The sequence below is a fragment of the Vespa mandarinia genome, chromosome 9 (genome assembly GCF_050613455.1).
Source record: "Vespa mandarinia isolate Hongniang chromosome 9, ASM5061345v1, whole genome shotgun sequence".
Classification (NCBI taxonomy): Eukaryota; Metazoa; Arthropoda; class Insecta; order Hymenoptera; family Vespidae; genus Vespa; species Vespa mandarinia.
In genome coordinates, this window is record NC_140818.1 from 4,105,001 (window position 1) to 4,117,918 (window position 12,918).

Genomic DNA, 12,918 nt, shown 5'->3' on the forward strand with positions numbered 1-12,918 from the left:
TTTTTTTTTTTTTTCTTTTTTTTTTTTTCAGTCTATCAAAAGATAAATAAAGATAAACGTGATCAAATAAAAATGTTCTGATATAATCGAATATCATCATCTATTTATTTTATAATAAATTTGTTATTTTTGTTTCTCTCTTTTTTTTCTTTTTTTTTTTCTTTTTTTTTTTTTCTTTTCACCTTCACCGAAATTCAATAGAAATTGGAAATTAATAGTTTTGTATTTGAATATTGACTTGGTCTATCCTTTACGCACGCGAAACTAGTTCAAGACAATTGTCTTTTGTTTGCGAAAGTGACGAAGGAATTTTGAATTTCCAAGAAGGATACAGCAAGCAACAACACTCAGTTTTGAAATGCAAATGTCGATCCTAAGTTGTGACTTTGGATCAGTTAGGTTTCACGAACGAGATTATTCTAAAATTTACGAAGGTTCGGTATCGTCGTTTTACTCCTACCGGTATCTCTCGTTTTAGATGTCGGAGAGACAGAGAGACAGAGACAGAGAGAGAGAGAGAGAGAGAGAGAGAGAGAGAGAGAGAGAGAAAGAGAAAGAGAGAAGAAGACCGACGAAATTTATAGGACGAAGGTTGTAACCTACGTACGTGGCCGAATTGTGGTTCGTCGTTCGAGATTACAACACGAGGAAAGTTCTCCCAATGTTGTCCTATCACTCACTAGTGGTGAGTACGAATGAGAACCCTTTTCCTTCTCTTTCCTTTAAACGATTCAACGATGAATCTACTTTTGGTTCGCCACGAAGAACTTTCGTAAACGTGACGTGTTCGAATTTATCTTTACGAAAAAGATTAATGAATGAAATACGATGTATATTTTATCTTGTTTTTTATTTTTTTCCTTTCCCCCCCCCATCCCACCCCTTTTTTTCGTTTTTTTTTCTTTTTTTTTTTTCTTTTTTCTTTTTTTTTTGTTTCCTTTTCTCTCGTCGATAAGGATACGAACAAATTTATTCAACGATTATAACGACGATGTTGCATCTTTAATGAGGAAAGGAGGAAACATTTTATTCTAATATTATTAAATCCGACGTTTAATACTCTATAAAATCAAAGTAACTCAAAACTGAATGAGGAAATCGATGTTACAGAATTTATTTGATAGTTCGTTCTACTCGTTGATAACGATAGAAAATATTTAATTGAACGTTTAGTTTCATGCTTTTTAAATATGTTTCTTTTTCTTTTTTTTCTTTTCCTTCTTTTTCTTTTTCTTTTTCTTTTTTTTTCTTTTTTTTTTTGTTCCTCGTAAAATCCCATACGTCTATATTTTTATTCTGCGAAAATCGTGATTCAACTTTTCCAATGGGATACTAATTGTCCTGTCAATTTATATGAAAGAATGTATTGAACGACATTTAATGCGACATTTAATACAACATTTAATATGATGGCATAATCGGATGAAATAAATGAAAATTGAGATATACAGGGAGAACATTTATAGAATTAATCTTATTTTAGTGTACTTTTGTTCCCTTTTTTTTTCTTTCTTTCTCGTTTCTTCTTTTTTTTTTCTTTTCTTTTTTTTTCCTTTACAAATACGTATTATAAAAATATGTAGATGCAATTGAGATGAAATATATTGATCAATATATAATAGATACATAATAATAATAATCCGAATAAACGAGTTTATTTTTATGTCAATATAAAAATATATTTATTTCTCTGTCGTAAAATATTTCGTATTCATATTATATATGTTTGGTAATGATAATAAAAATAAAATCAGTATCATTCTCTAAATCATACCATAGCGAAATATTTTAAATCATATAAATATATTTGTACGAAATATCATTCCAACATTATTTTTCTAATAAGAATTATCGTTATTATGTTAACACATTAATAAGAAAATAATAATATTTAATAATAACTATTATTATTATATATTCAAATATTTTCCTTTTCTTCATTGATAATAGATTCGACATAACCATTCCATAATTAAATCTTTTATTATTTCCATTCACTAATTTATTATTTTAAAAAAAAAAATTATACGAGTTATGAAATTGATTCCATAAATTTTAACCCTTACATTGTATCATAAAAATGTTTATAACAAATTAATTTATTTAAGAAAGAAAAAGGTTGAAATATACGATAATAAATGTCCTCTTCTAAATCAAGCAATAATTTCCGAAATAAACTTAAAAATTTCTATCAAATAAAATATATAATATAAAATTATATTTATATTCATGCACAGACACACACACACACACACACACACACATATATATATATATATATTATTCGCAATATTGTCAAATATATTTTATTATGTAATACACTTCTAAACGAAAAAAAAGAAACTTGAATATCGATTTTGAAACGATAAAACGATTCAATGTTATTCATCAAAAAAAAAAAATTCATCGATCAAAGATACGATTCCTTTCAACGTTTCCTTCGACACGAAAAGAAAGATAATTTTGAGAAGAACCCGTGAGCTTTTGGATATTCATCCTTGTGGAAAAAGGATCTATGAAAATTCGAAGGCAATACGCCGCATATCTGACTCTGACATTGTTACTGCCAGTGAGTAAAGGACGACCGTACACGATAGGAAAAATGTGTGATTTAGGGAGATATTGCGACAGAGAAAGAGAAAGAAAGAGAGAGAGAGAGAGAGAGAGAGAGAGAGAGAAAGGGAGAAAAAGAAAAGCTGATAAACGAAGAAGCAGTCTAGTAGGTCGGTCAAACAGACAAAGGAAATGTGCCAGTGGAGAAGAGAAACCGAAGAAATAGACGAAATAAGAAGACTAAGAGAGAAAGAGAAAGAGAGACAGAAAGAAATAGCAAAACAAGAGAAAATATGTGTATAAGAGAGAGAGAAAAAGATTCTATAATACACGGAGCAATCGACGTAACCTACATTTCGACGAGCCAAGCTTGGTCGCGTCTGTAGATTTCATCCATCTACTCGTTTGCCCAACGAAATAATAAATTTCATGCGTTGCGAGGATCGTTGTTGAAAAAGGAAATTTTTTTTTGTTTATCTTTCTCTATCTCTATCTCTCTCTCTCTCTCTCTCTCTCTCTCTCTCTCTCTCTCTCTCTCTCTCTCTCTTCCACGCTCTCTCTCCCACTCTCTCTTTGAAACTATAATATACATATACACACACATATATATATATATATATATATATATATATATATATATATTTCATACACTGTATATCATATAGCTTCGGGGAATTCTTTCAGCCATGGATGCCGTAAATAAACACAATAAAAAAAAAAGAAAAAATTCATATAAACATTAGCCCTTATTTGACCCAATTTACATGTTACAATGAGTTTTTTAATTGAAATAATTTATCAATCGAAGAATCAAAATAATCGAATTAATAACATTTATTTATTTATTTATTTATAAAACAAAGCTCAATAATTGTCATCGGACCAAATGATTCTTTATTAGATTTGGAAGGTCATTTGAGATCGATAAGTCCGTGTAAAAAATAATTTGTTCGAAACAACGTCGAAATAAATATTTCGTTTAGATTAATTGAATAAGGTTTCTCTCATGCCCGATGAGAAATGGCGAGAATGTTAAGAAGAAGAATGGTCGTCGGTCAACGGTAAAATATCTACTACGGATGTTTGTATTCAGATGCAAGGAGGTCATTTTGTATGCCTCTTGTGAACGTAAGCAGATACATACCGTGTTAAAGAAGAAACTCAATATAACTAGGAAACAAGGTCAAACAGGGAATATGTTTATATGAACTTTTTTTTTTGTTTTGTTTTGTTTTGTTTTATTGTTCTCATGTGCGAAATCCAACGCAGAAGCAATTCCCCGAAGCTACGGAACATATTCTGCAAATGTAGATAAAACTATATATACTGTATATTATATATTGTATATAAATAATAGCTATAATATACATATATATATATATATTAAATTTTAACTACCGTCAAAATTTCTTATTCTCAAATGAGTCAAAATGTAGAAATAATAAAATGTTTAATGACACGTAAAAAGGATTGATATATTCTGATGATATCATTAAATGGTTCAGTTCAACGACGGAAGGAACTTTGAAAGAGAACAAATTGACGATAGTAATGCTGTGTAATCAAGAAGCAATTAAATTCCACATGCATCAGGAAATATTCTCGACAAGATTGACGTTCTCTTGCATAACCCCTCTTTTCCTCACCCTATACTCATCACTATCGTTTCTCTCTCCCTCTCTCTTCCTCTCTCTTTGTTTCTGTTAAAAGGGCGATCGTTGCAATGACAAGCTATAAGGGAAATCGAAAGTACGGCTTACCACGATCTTGTTTACCGAGAAAACAAATCCAGTGGAAAAAAAAAGGAGACCCAGGTTAGATCGAGATTACAAGGTTAAACTTTAAACAACGATTTTTTACCCTTATTTCCATCATCCATCCCCCTCTCTCTCTTTCTCTCTTTCTCTCTTTCTCTCTTTCTCTTTCTATTTGCTTCTATGTTACTCGATAACTAGGACGAAACAAAGTAGATTATTTCTTCCGATAACTATGTAAGAAGACATGTCGTTGAAAATGCAAGAATCTCAATAGAAATAGAATACATTTTTCTTTATATTAATAATAATGGAAAGCTTTTCCGGTCGTTTTTCATCCTTTGTAAAATTCTTATCAATCTTATTAAATATTCACGTTATCATCGATATGCTGTATTTAAATTGTATTTTATATAGAACGGTTTAACTCTTACTGAAGAAAAAGAAGAAATAGAAGAAAAAAGAAAAGAAAAAAAAGAAAATGTTAAAAGAATTATAAGCTAATATTACTTTATGAAAAATCTATGTATAAGGTTAATACACCCTGTCAAAAGTTCGAAACTACCTTCCATGAACTTATCGAGAATCGATGATGACCTAAGATCGAATACGTTCGAAGTATATACATGTGGACCAAGTAAAGAAGAATAAATGCAAATCTCGAGTTTCTTTACGTAACGTGATATGAATTTTATCGCTTCCCATATGGAAATATTAGAACAGTGACCGAAAAGAAGACAAAGAATAAGAGAGAGTGGATACTCGAGAGATTGTATTTACAGATTTTGCTGTATTTCAATGATATATGGATTTACCTTTTCAAAATGTCTTCTTGTATTTGTAAATCGAAGATAGAAAAGAGAAAAATAAAAAGCAAAGATGAAAAGTAAAATCTCAAAATCGATCGATCTTTCACTTTCTCTGTCTTTTTAGTTTTTCTTTTTTCTTTTCTTCTTTTTTTTTTTTTTTTTTTTTTTTTTTCTTATTTTTTTCCTCGCACATGAAATACAAAAATATTCATCCTATCCTTTCTTGAAACAATTCGTTCAACATGAAAAATTAAAGATATAATAATTTATGATCAAAAAAAAAAAAATAGAAAAAAATATAGCAAAGCAAAAATGGGGAAAAAAAAAGAGAGAGAAAAAAATAAATAAATAATGAGAAGAAAAAATAAAAGATAAATAATAGAAAAAAAGCTCATTGACATATATATATATATATATATATATATATATATATATATATATATGTATACACATACATAGGTAGGTACATATGCACATATGTACGTGAGTTTTAACTTCAATCAGAAATTAACGATCGAATTCCTTCATTAACGCGTATATACAAATTCTAACTAGTCGGCAGTGCTACCGTACATTGAATTTGTCGACGTAGCGCATCTAAATTGTCAACCCGTTGTCGTTCGCAACTTGTTTAGTAAATTAAACTTTAATACCTTGTCGTAAGCTCATCAATAAAGGCTTACGAATAATCATTAGATCGGAATTTCAACCTTTATTCTCTATATTATATTCAATCATTTTACTTTAATAATAATAATAATAATAATAATAATAATAATAATAATAATAATAATAATAATAATAATAATAATAATAATAATAATAATAATATTAATAACAACGACAATAAAATCATTAAATTTGGACATTAAATTTCTTTCAACGTGTACAATATTTAATTGATTGATAAGTAATTGATGCAAAAAAAAAAGAAAAAAGAAAAAAAATAGAAGAAAAAAAAAAGGAACAAAGAGATGCAATGGGTATAATCGAACAAGATAAAAAAAAAAAAAAAGAGAAAAAAAAAAGGATGTTACAACGACAAATCGTCGATGCAAATTGGAGGTCGAAAAAAAAGAAAAAAGAGAAAAAGAAAAAGAAAAATCGTATAACGAGATTAACAAAGCGTAAAAACGAAATGATCGAGTAATTACTCACCTTTTTTGGTGAAAAAAAGCGTACGAGCAGCGGCCTAACGAGTGATGAGATCCTAACGCGAATTTGGAAGCGACAATATTTATTTTTTTCCTCTTTCTCTCTCTCTCTCTCTCTCTCTCTCTCTCTCTCTCTCTGTCTCTCTCTCTCTGTCTCTCTCTCTCTTTCTGCAATTTTAACGCTGCCGCGAACCGCTCGAACAAAATAAAAAATAAAACGGAATATGAAAAAAAATATGCGTGAGTACTTGGACGTGTATATATATATATATATATATATATGTATAGATATATATATATATGAAAGATAAAGAGAAAGAGATCGATCTAATAAAACAAACTCCTTAATTTTATTTGTCGTCGTAATTGTCATCATTCTCGTCGTGCGTTTTTGTCGATACAATTTGTACAGTTCTATTGCAAAAATGAACATTCAACTTCTTCGATCGTTATTGTCGTTATTCTCTCGTGATTTTACATCGATATATTAATTTTTATTGAATTTCAAAAACAATTTTTATCTCTCCCTCTCCCTCTCTCTAACTCTCTCTCTTTCTCTCTATCCTTTGTAAAATTTGTCGACAAAACAAATATCGCGTAGTAATGAATTTCACAATTTTTACAATATTACAAAGCACAGTGTCGATTGATAACTATAACGGAATGGGTCATCAAAGTTATCTTTAATAATTACAAATAAAACAATTAATTGCTTCTATATATAACTTATAATAAAAAGAAAAAAAAAAAATAAATAAAAAGAAAAAAAAGGAAAACTTTTCAATGAATTTTAACAATCAATTGAATTACAAATTGAAAAAAGAGATATCCTTAAAAATAATTACTTTTCATAGTAGCTCGATTTATTAACATCACCTTCTCGATTATTATACTATACGTTTAAATATAAAATAATTCGAATTTATATTAAAAATTCTACAAATCTCCCGATATTTTTCTATTAATATAAATATACATATTTAAACGTATATATGTATGTATCTATGTATGTATGTATGTATGTGTGTATATATGTATGTACGTATATATGTATGTATGTTTGGATGTACGTTTAAGAAAGAAATGGAAGAAAGAGAAGAAAAATGTTAGAAGAAATATGGGTTATATACTTTTGCAACGGTACGAAAGGGGCTTTAAGAGGGTGAGTCAGATGTTGAAGTTGGAAGAAGAAGGAAGAAGAAAGAGGAAGAGGAAGAGAAAACTTAGGATAGGGAAAGTACGTTAAACAACAGTTGGTGTGAGAGAGTAGGAGAAAGAGGCAGATAGTGAGGGAGAAAGAAAAAGATAGAGATAGAGAGAGAGAGAGAGAGAGAGAGGCACATATATACAGAGGAAAAGGAAGAAGAAATAAAAGTAAAAATGGATGAACAGAAAGCACGCTACAAAAGCTTTTTACAAGCTCCCTTTTACTATTTCCTTCCCCTCCGACTCTCTCCCTCACCCTCTCTCTCTCTTTTTCTCTATCTATCTATCTATCTATCTATCTATCTATCTATCTATCTATCTATCTATCTATCTATATATCTATATTTCTATCTTTATCTCTCGCTCATTCTATCTTTCTTTCTGGTTTCTCTCGAAGAAGAGAATCACCTTTCATGGACAACATTGTCCTTGCGCGAGAGATAGGTTAAATGTATTTCCGAGCACTTTCGATGGAAATTGGATGTCCGGTGAACCTAAAAAAAAAAAAAAGGGATAGGACTAGAAAACGCAAGTCGAGAGATATATACACATTCTCTCTCTCTCTCTCTCTCTCTCTCTCTCTCTTTTTCTTCCGTCTCTCTTCTTTTCTTAGAATATTTGTTTTCGTTCTCATTCTGTCTTCGACTATACGAACACAGTGAAGAAGTTATCGAGATTGTGCATTTTTACGAGAAACCTATGCGCGAGATAGTTTCAAAAGAATTCGATTATTGGTGAAAATTGGTTTTCTTGCCTTTTCCTATTTTTCTTATTTTTTTTTTTCTTCTTCTTTTTTTTTCTTTTGTTTTTTTTTTAATTCATTTCTCCTTACACCGCCTTCTACATCGTGAGATTGCCACGAAAGAGGCGAAAAAAAAAAGAACTAACAGATGAGATTCTCGCGAAAGGATCATCAATCCTTCTTTGCTTCTTTTTTTTCCTTTTTTATCTTGTTTTTTCTTTTTTCACTTTTCTTTTGTTTTTTTTTTCTTTTTTATTTATTTATTTATTATATCATAAGACGGACAATTTACGAAATGAAAATTGTGTAATCTTACAAATGAACCAAAAAGAAATAAAAAGATTAAACGTGTTGTGTTCGCATCAATAAGACACGATTGGCTTATCGCGGCTTTCGACTGGCTTATCGACTTTCGACGAGGTCAACAGAGGTCCTTTCAAATACCAATCCGAACAACGTACGCTTTAGTATGTTAACCCCCTTTACGAAACGTCGTCGTAGAAATCGATAGGAGAATTGCGTAAAATCTTTTATACACACACATTATATTTATATTTATATATATATATATATATATATATATATATTTCTTTGAAAGCTGTGAAGAATAAGAACATAAAGAAATGAGAAAAAAAATGAAATGATAAGTAAGAGTTTTATATCCGTGCGTGTTCTCAAATACAAGGACTTTCCTTTCGTGAGATACGTGACTTATTTTTCCTTGATTTCATCTACGTGTACATATAAATCTATGTACGTACCTATGTATTATGTTACACTAATAATAAATTTGTCCATAAATATTTAAAAAAAAAATTAATATTTGAATTTTTATATCAAACGCTATTTGAAATGTTTCTACATTATTTGTATCTACATTAAATACTATATTTATATTATTATAATTTTATGATACTTTAACTCTAAAAAAAAATCAAAATTATTCAATCAATGATTTGTACAAATAATTATACATACATATATACATATATATGTAGAGTAACTGTATATATGTATGTGTGTATGTCTGTGTGTGTGTGTGTGTGTTTTTATTTATTTGTGTAGTAATTCAATATATATAATACGTGAATGCAAATATGCAAAATCGAGTGTGCAAAATACGTCAAACTATTAAATGTACGTGTTACTTAAACTAAATGTTGCTTTGATATAAAGACAGAGAGAGAGAGAGAGAGAGAGAGAGAGAGAGAGAGAGAGAGAGAGAGAGGGAGAGAGAGAGAGAGTAAGATAAATTGCGGAAACGAAGTTGGAAGGAATGCAAGGGTGTGAAGGAATGTACTTTAAGGAATAAATTTCTAAATTTGCCAGTGGCATGGTTTAAATTTGAAACTCTGTTTAACTTCAACTTTCCTAACGGCCGCTCGACTATTAGATTTCAATTTATGGCACGCGTGACATTAAAGAAGTTGTTCCTTCGTTAAATTCGGAACAACCGATAGTGCGTATATACGTCTGGACTTTCGTGAACATGTATTTCTAAAGGAGAGAGAGAGAGAGAGAGAGAGAAAGTTAGGACGAAGTGAATCTAATAATTCATAGGATCGCATAGAAATGTAGATATTATCCAGCTCCTAAATCCTGAATATGTTCGTACTGGTATACATATGTATAGAATTATTAAATAACGTACGCGTATGCTACGTTGATTTATAATGCAACGTTAACAAATAAAACATGAGAAATTAATTTTAATATATATAAAAGAAGAATATATTATATTTCGTTATACATAAAAATTTATGTGATGTGAAAAATGGGAAATACGTATATTCTTATTTTTAGTATTATAAAATCAATGTTTTCTAGACGCAAATATGTTATACAAAAATATGGATTCGATCTTATCGGACATACAAACGTCATGATTAAAAAATAACGTTAGAAATTAATAGAGGATCGCGTGTGGTTATTGTTTATTATGAGAGTATGAAAATGTCGGATATATTATTCATAATCAGAGAAAAGATACGGGACGAGTTATAAACGTATAAATCAAATATTTAGAGCACGAAGGAGAGGATTAACGAGCGCGCGAAAAAAGAAAAGGGGAAAAGAGAATAAAGAAAAGAGAAAAAAAAAAAAAAAGAAAAAAAAGAAAAAGAGAAAAGGAAAAAAAAATTTTTTTTAAAAAGTAAAACGAAGATAATATAAGAGGCACGTGAAAGGAAAGAAGAAGAAAAAGAAAAGGGAAAGGAAAGCGTCTCGTTGGACGAAGTAATGCTTTAAGAAGAAAGAAGAGAAAAAAAGCAAAAAATCTTTCTGACGATGATCGAAAATAGAAAGTTGAGATAAGAAGAAACAAACAAAAAAAAAAAAAAGAAGAAGAAGAGTAAAAGAAAGAGATAAAAAGACTTTAAAAAGAGAACGGTGTTAAATAAAAAAAATTATGGTAACTTCAAGAATGACGAATCATGGACTACGGTTGGTCACGCTCACGAGGAACGATGACATCCTAATTACAGAGTGACGAAAATAAAGAGACTCGAAAAAATTGCGTCCGTTGAAAATAGCAAGAGAGAAGAAAAAAGGAAAAAAAAAGAAAGAAAGAAAGAAAGAAAAAAACGATAGAGAGAGAGAGAGAGAGAGAGAGAGAGAGAGAGAGAGAGAGATAGAGTTAAAGATAAAATAAACTAATTAACATCTGTTCTACTACAATAACTGAATCGGATAGGCCGAATTTCAGTTTTAAACTTTTGTAGAGAATCTCACCCTGTGTTAATGAGAGAGAAACGAATATAAACAAGACAAATTTATTGTTTAAAAAGCACCATGCGAACCGGCAAGAAAAAAAAAAAAGGGAAAGAGAAAGAGAGCGAGAAAGTGAGAAAGCGAGAGAGAAAAGAGAGAGAAAGCGAAAGAGAGATGAAAGAGAATACAACTGACACACGATGATTAGCGTGTGCTTTCTGTGTACAAAAGAGAAAGAGAAAATAAAAAAAAGGTTGGTTAAAAAAAAAAAAAAAAAAAAAAGCAGTGATAGAAAAAGGGATAGAGAAGAATTGTCGAAAAAGCGAGATAAAAAGAGAGAGAAAGAGAAAGAGAGAGAGAGAGAGAGAGAGAGAGAGAGAGAGAGACAGAATGAGAGAGAGAGAGAGAGAGCAAGTAATAGATAGAGAGAAAAAGTATAAAGAAACAAAAGGCACGGCACACACTGGATAAAAATCGAAGAGACACGATGAAGTTCTTTTTTCGCGCGTAGTAGTAAGGTGTACCTAAGGGCTCGACAGCACGGAGACTACCTCTCGCTTTCGCACCCCACGAATAACTGCCGCGAAATACAAGAGAAGGACGCTGATGTCAGGGGGAAAGAGAAAGATAGAGGGAGGGAGCAAGAGAGAGAGAGAGGGAGGGAGAGAAAGAGAGAGAGAAAAAGTGAGAGAGAGAGAGAGAGAGAGAGAGAAAGAGAGGATAGTAAGCGCTTGCGCCCTTCTTCGCAGGTTCAAACTACCACCACTACTACAACCAATACCACTACTATCATCACCACCACTACTTACTACTTCTACTATTACTATTACTACGACTACTACTACTACTTCTACTATTACTATTACTACGACTACTACTACTACTTCTACTATTACTATTACTACGACTACTACTACTACTATTACTACTACCACTAATATCGTCATTGGTATCAACCTCGTAGGTGCCGTTGTCTTCACTGCTGTTGCCACTGTTACTACTACTGGGTTTGATATTGAAGAGAGAAAGAGAAACGGAGAGAGGAATTGTGGGGCGGGGGGAGGGGAAGTAAGAGAGAGGGAATTAGAAAGAAAGAAAGAAAGAGAGATAGAGAGAGAGAGAGAGAACGGGAGAGGGCAGTGGGCCACTCGAAAGCATTAAGCACAAAAGCCTTTTAACTACCTGCCATATCACAGATCCTACTGACATCTATTTAGTTCCAATGTGATTGAGAATTTCTCTCTATCGAGCTATTCTAAATTTGCAATCTTCCTTTTGATCCGTATAGAAGGGAACTTCGTTTAATAATTGACGATGACGAAGACAACGACAACGACTACGACGGTGATAATCATAACGATAACGACAACGACGACGACGACGAGTACGACGACGACGACGACGACAAAGTTGGACGATGTCTTTGAATTATTATTTATTAACGTTTTATCCCATCTCGGGGCTTCCTCGATACTTACTATTTATGTATCTCAAGCAGAAATGTGAAAACGTATCAAGCTGGTATCGCCAAAAGAGATATAAAAGTATTTAATCTCGACAAAGTCGAGATATTGAGACTTAGATTTGGTTTACGATCGATTTAGTTTGATCTCTTTTTCTAATACACACACACACACACATACAGACAAACACGCGAATGAATGACTTTTATCGAATAAATGTAGAAAAAGAAAAATCATATCATTTCCAATGGACGACTTAATATTACAAAAAATATCTATGAGTATATATATATATATATATATATATATATATATATATATATGATATTATTTTTTAACTTGTTAAAAGATAAATAAAATTGTAAGATAGGATAAATAAATAAATAATATATACAACAGTATAAATAAATATGATTTGAAAATAAATTTCTAACCAAAACATTCTTTGAAATGAATGAATGATAGAATCAATGAATGAGTATGTATATACATACATACATATATATACATATATGTATATATTTATAT

General features: G+C 30.6%; 1 protein-coding gene across 7 annotated transcripts in view; it reads right to left on the minus strand.

Annotated features, from left to right (window-relative positions):
• LOC118443277 (uncharacterized) overlaps positions 1-11,504 on the minus strand; it is a 122,289-nt gene extending 110,785 nt beyond the window's left edge. For 5 of the 7 annotated variants that reach the window (XM_085659172.1, XM_085659174.1, XM_085659173.1 and 2 more), the window contains exons 1-2: positions 11,392-11,489; positions 6,275-6,326 (exon numbers count right to left, since the gene is read on the minus strand). The gene's annotated coding sequence lies outside the window, so the exon portion shown is untranslated. Of the gene's footprint in view, positions 1-6,274; positions 6,327-11,391 lie in introns of all 7 variants that reach the window. The other 2 variants (XM_085659171.1, XM_085659169.1) reach the window with 2 other exon arrangements.
• Positions 11,505-12,918: the final 1,414 nt, after the last annotated feature.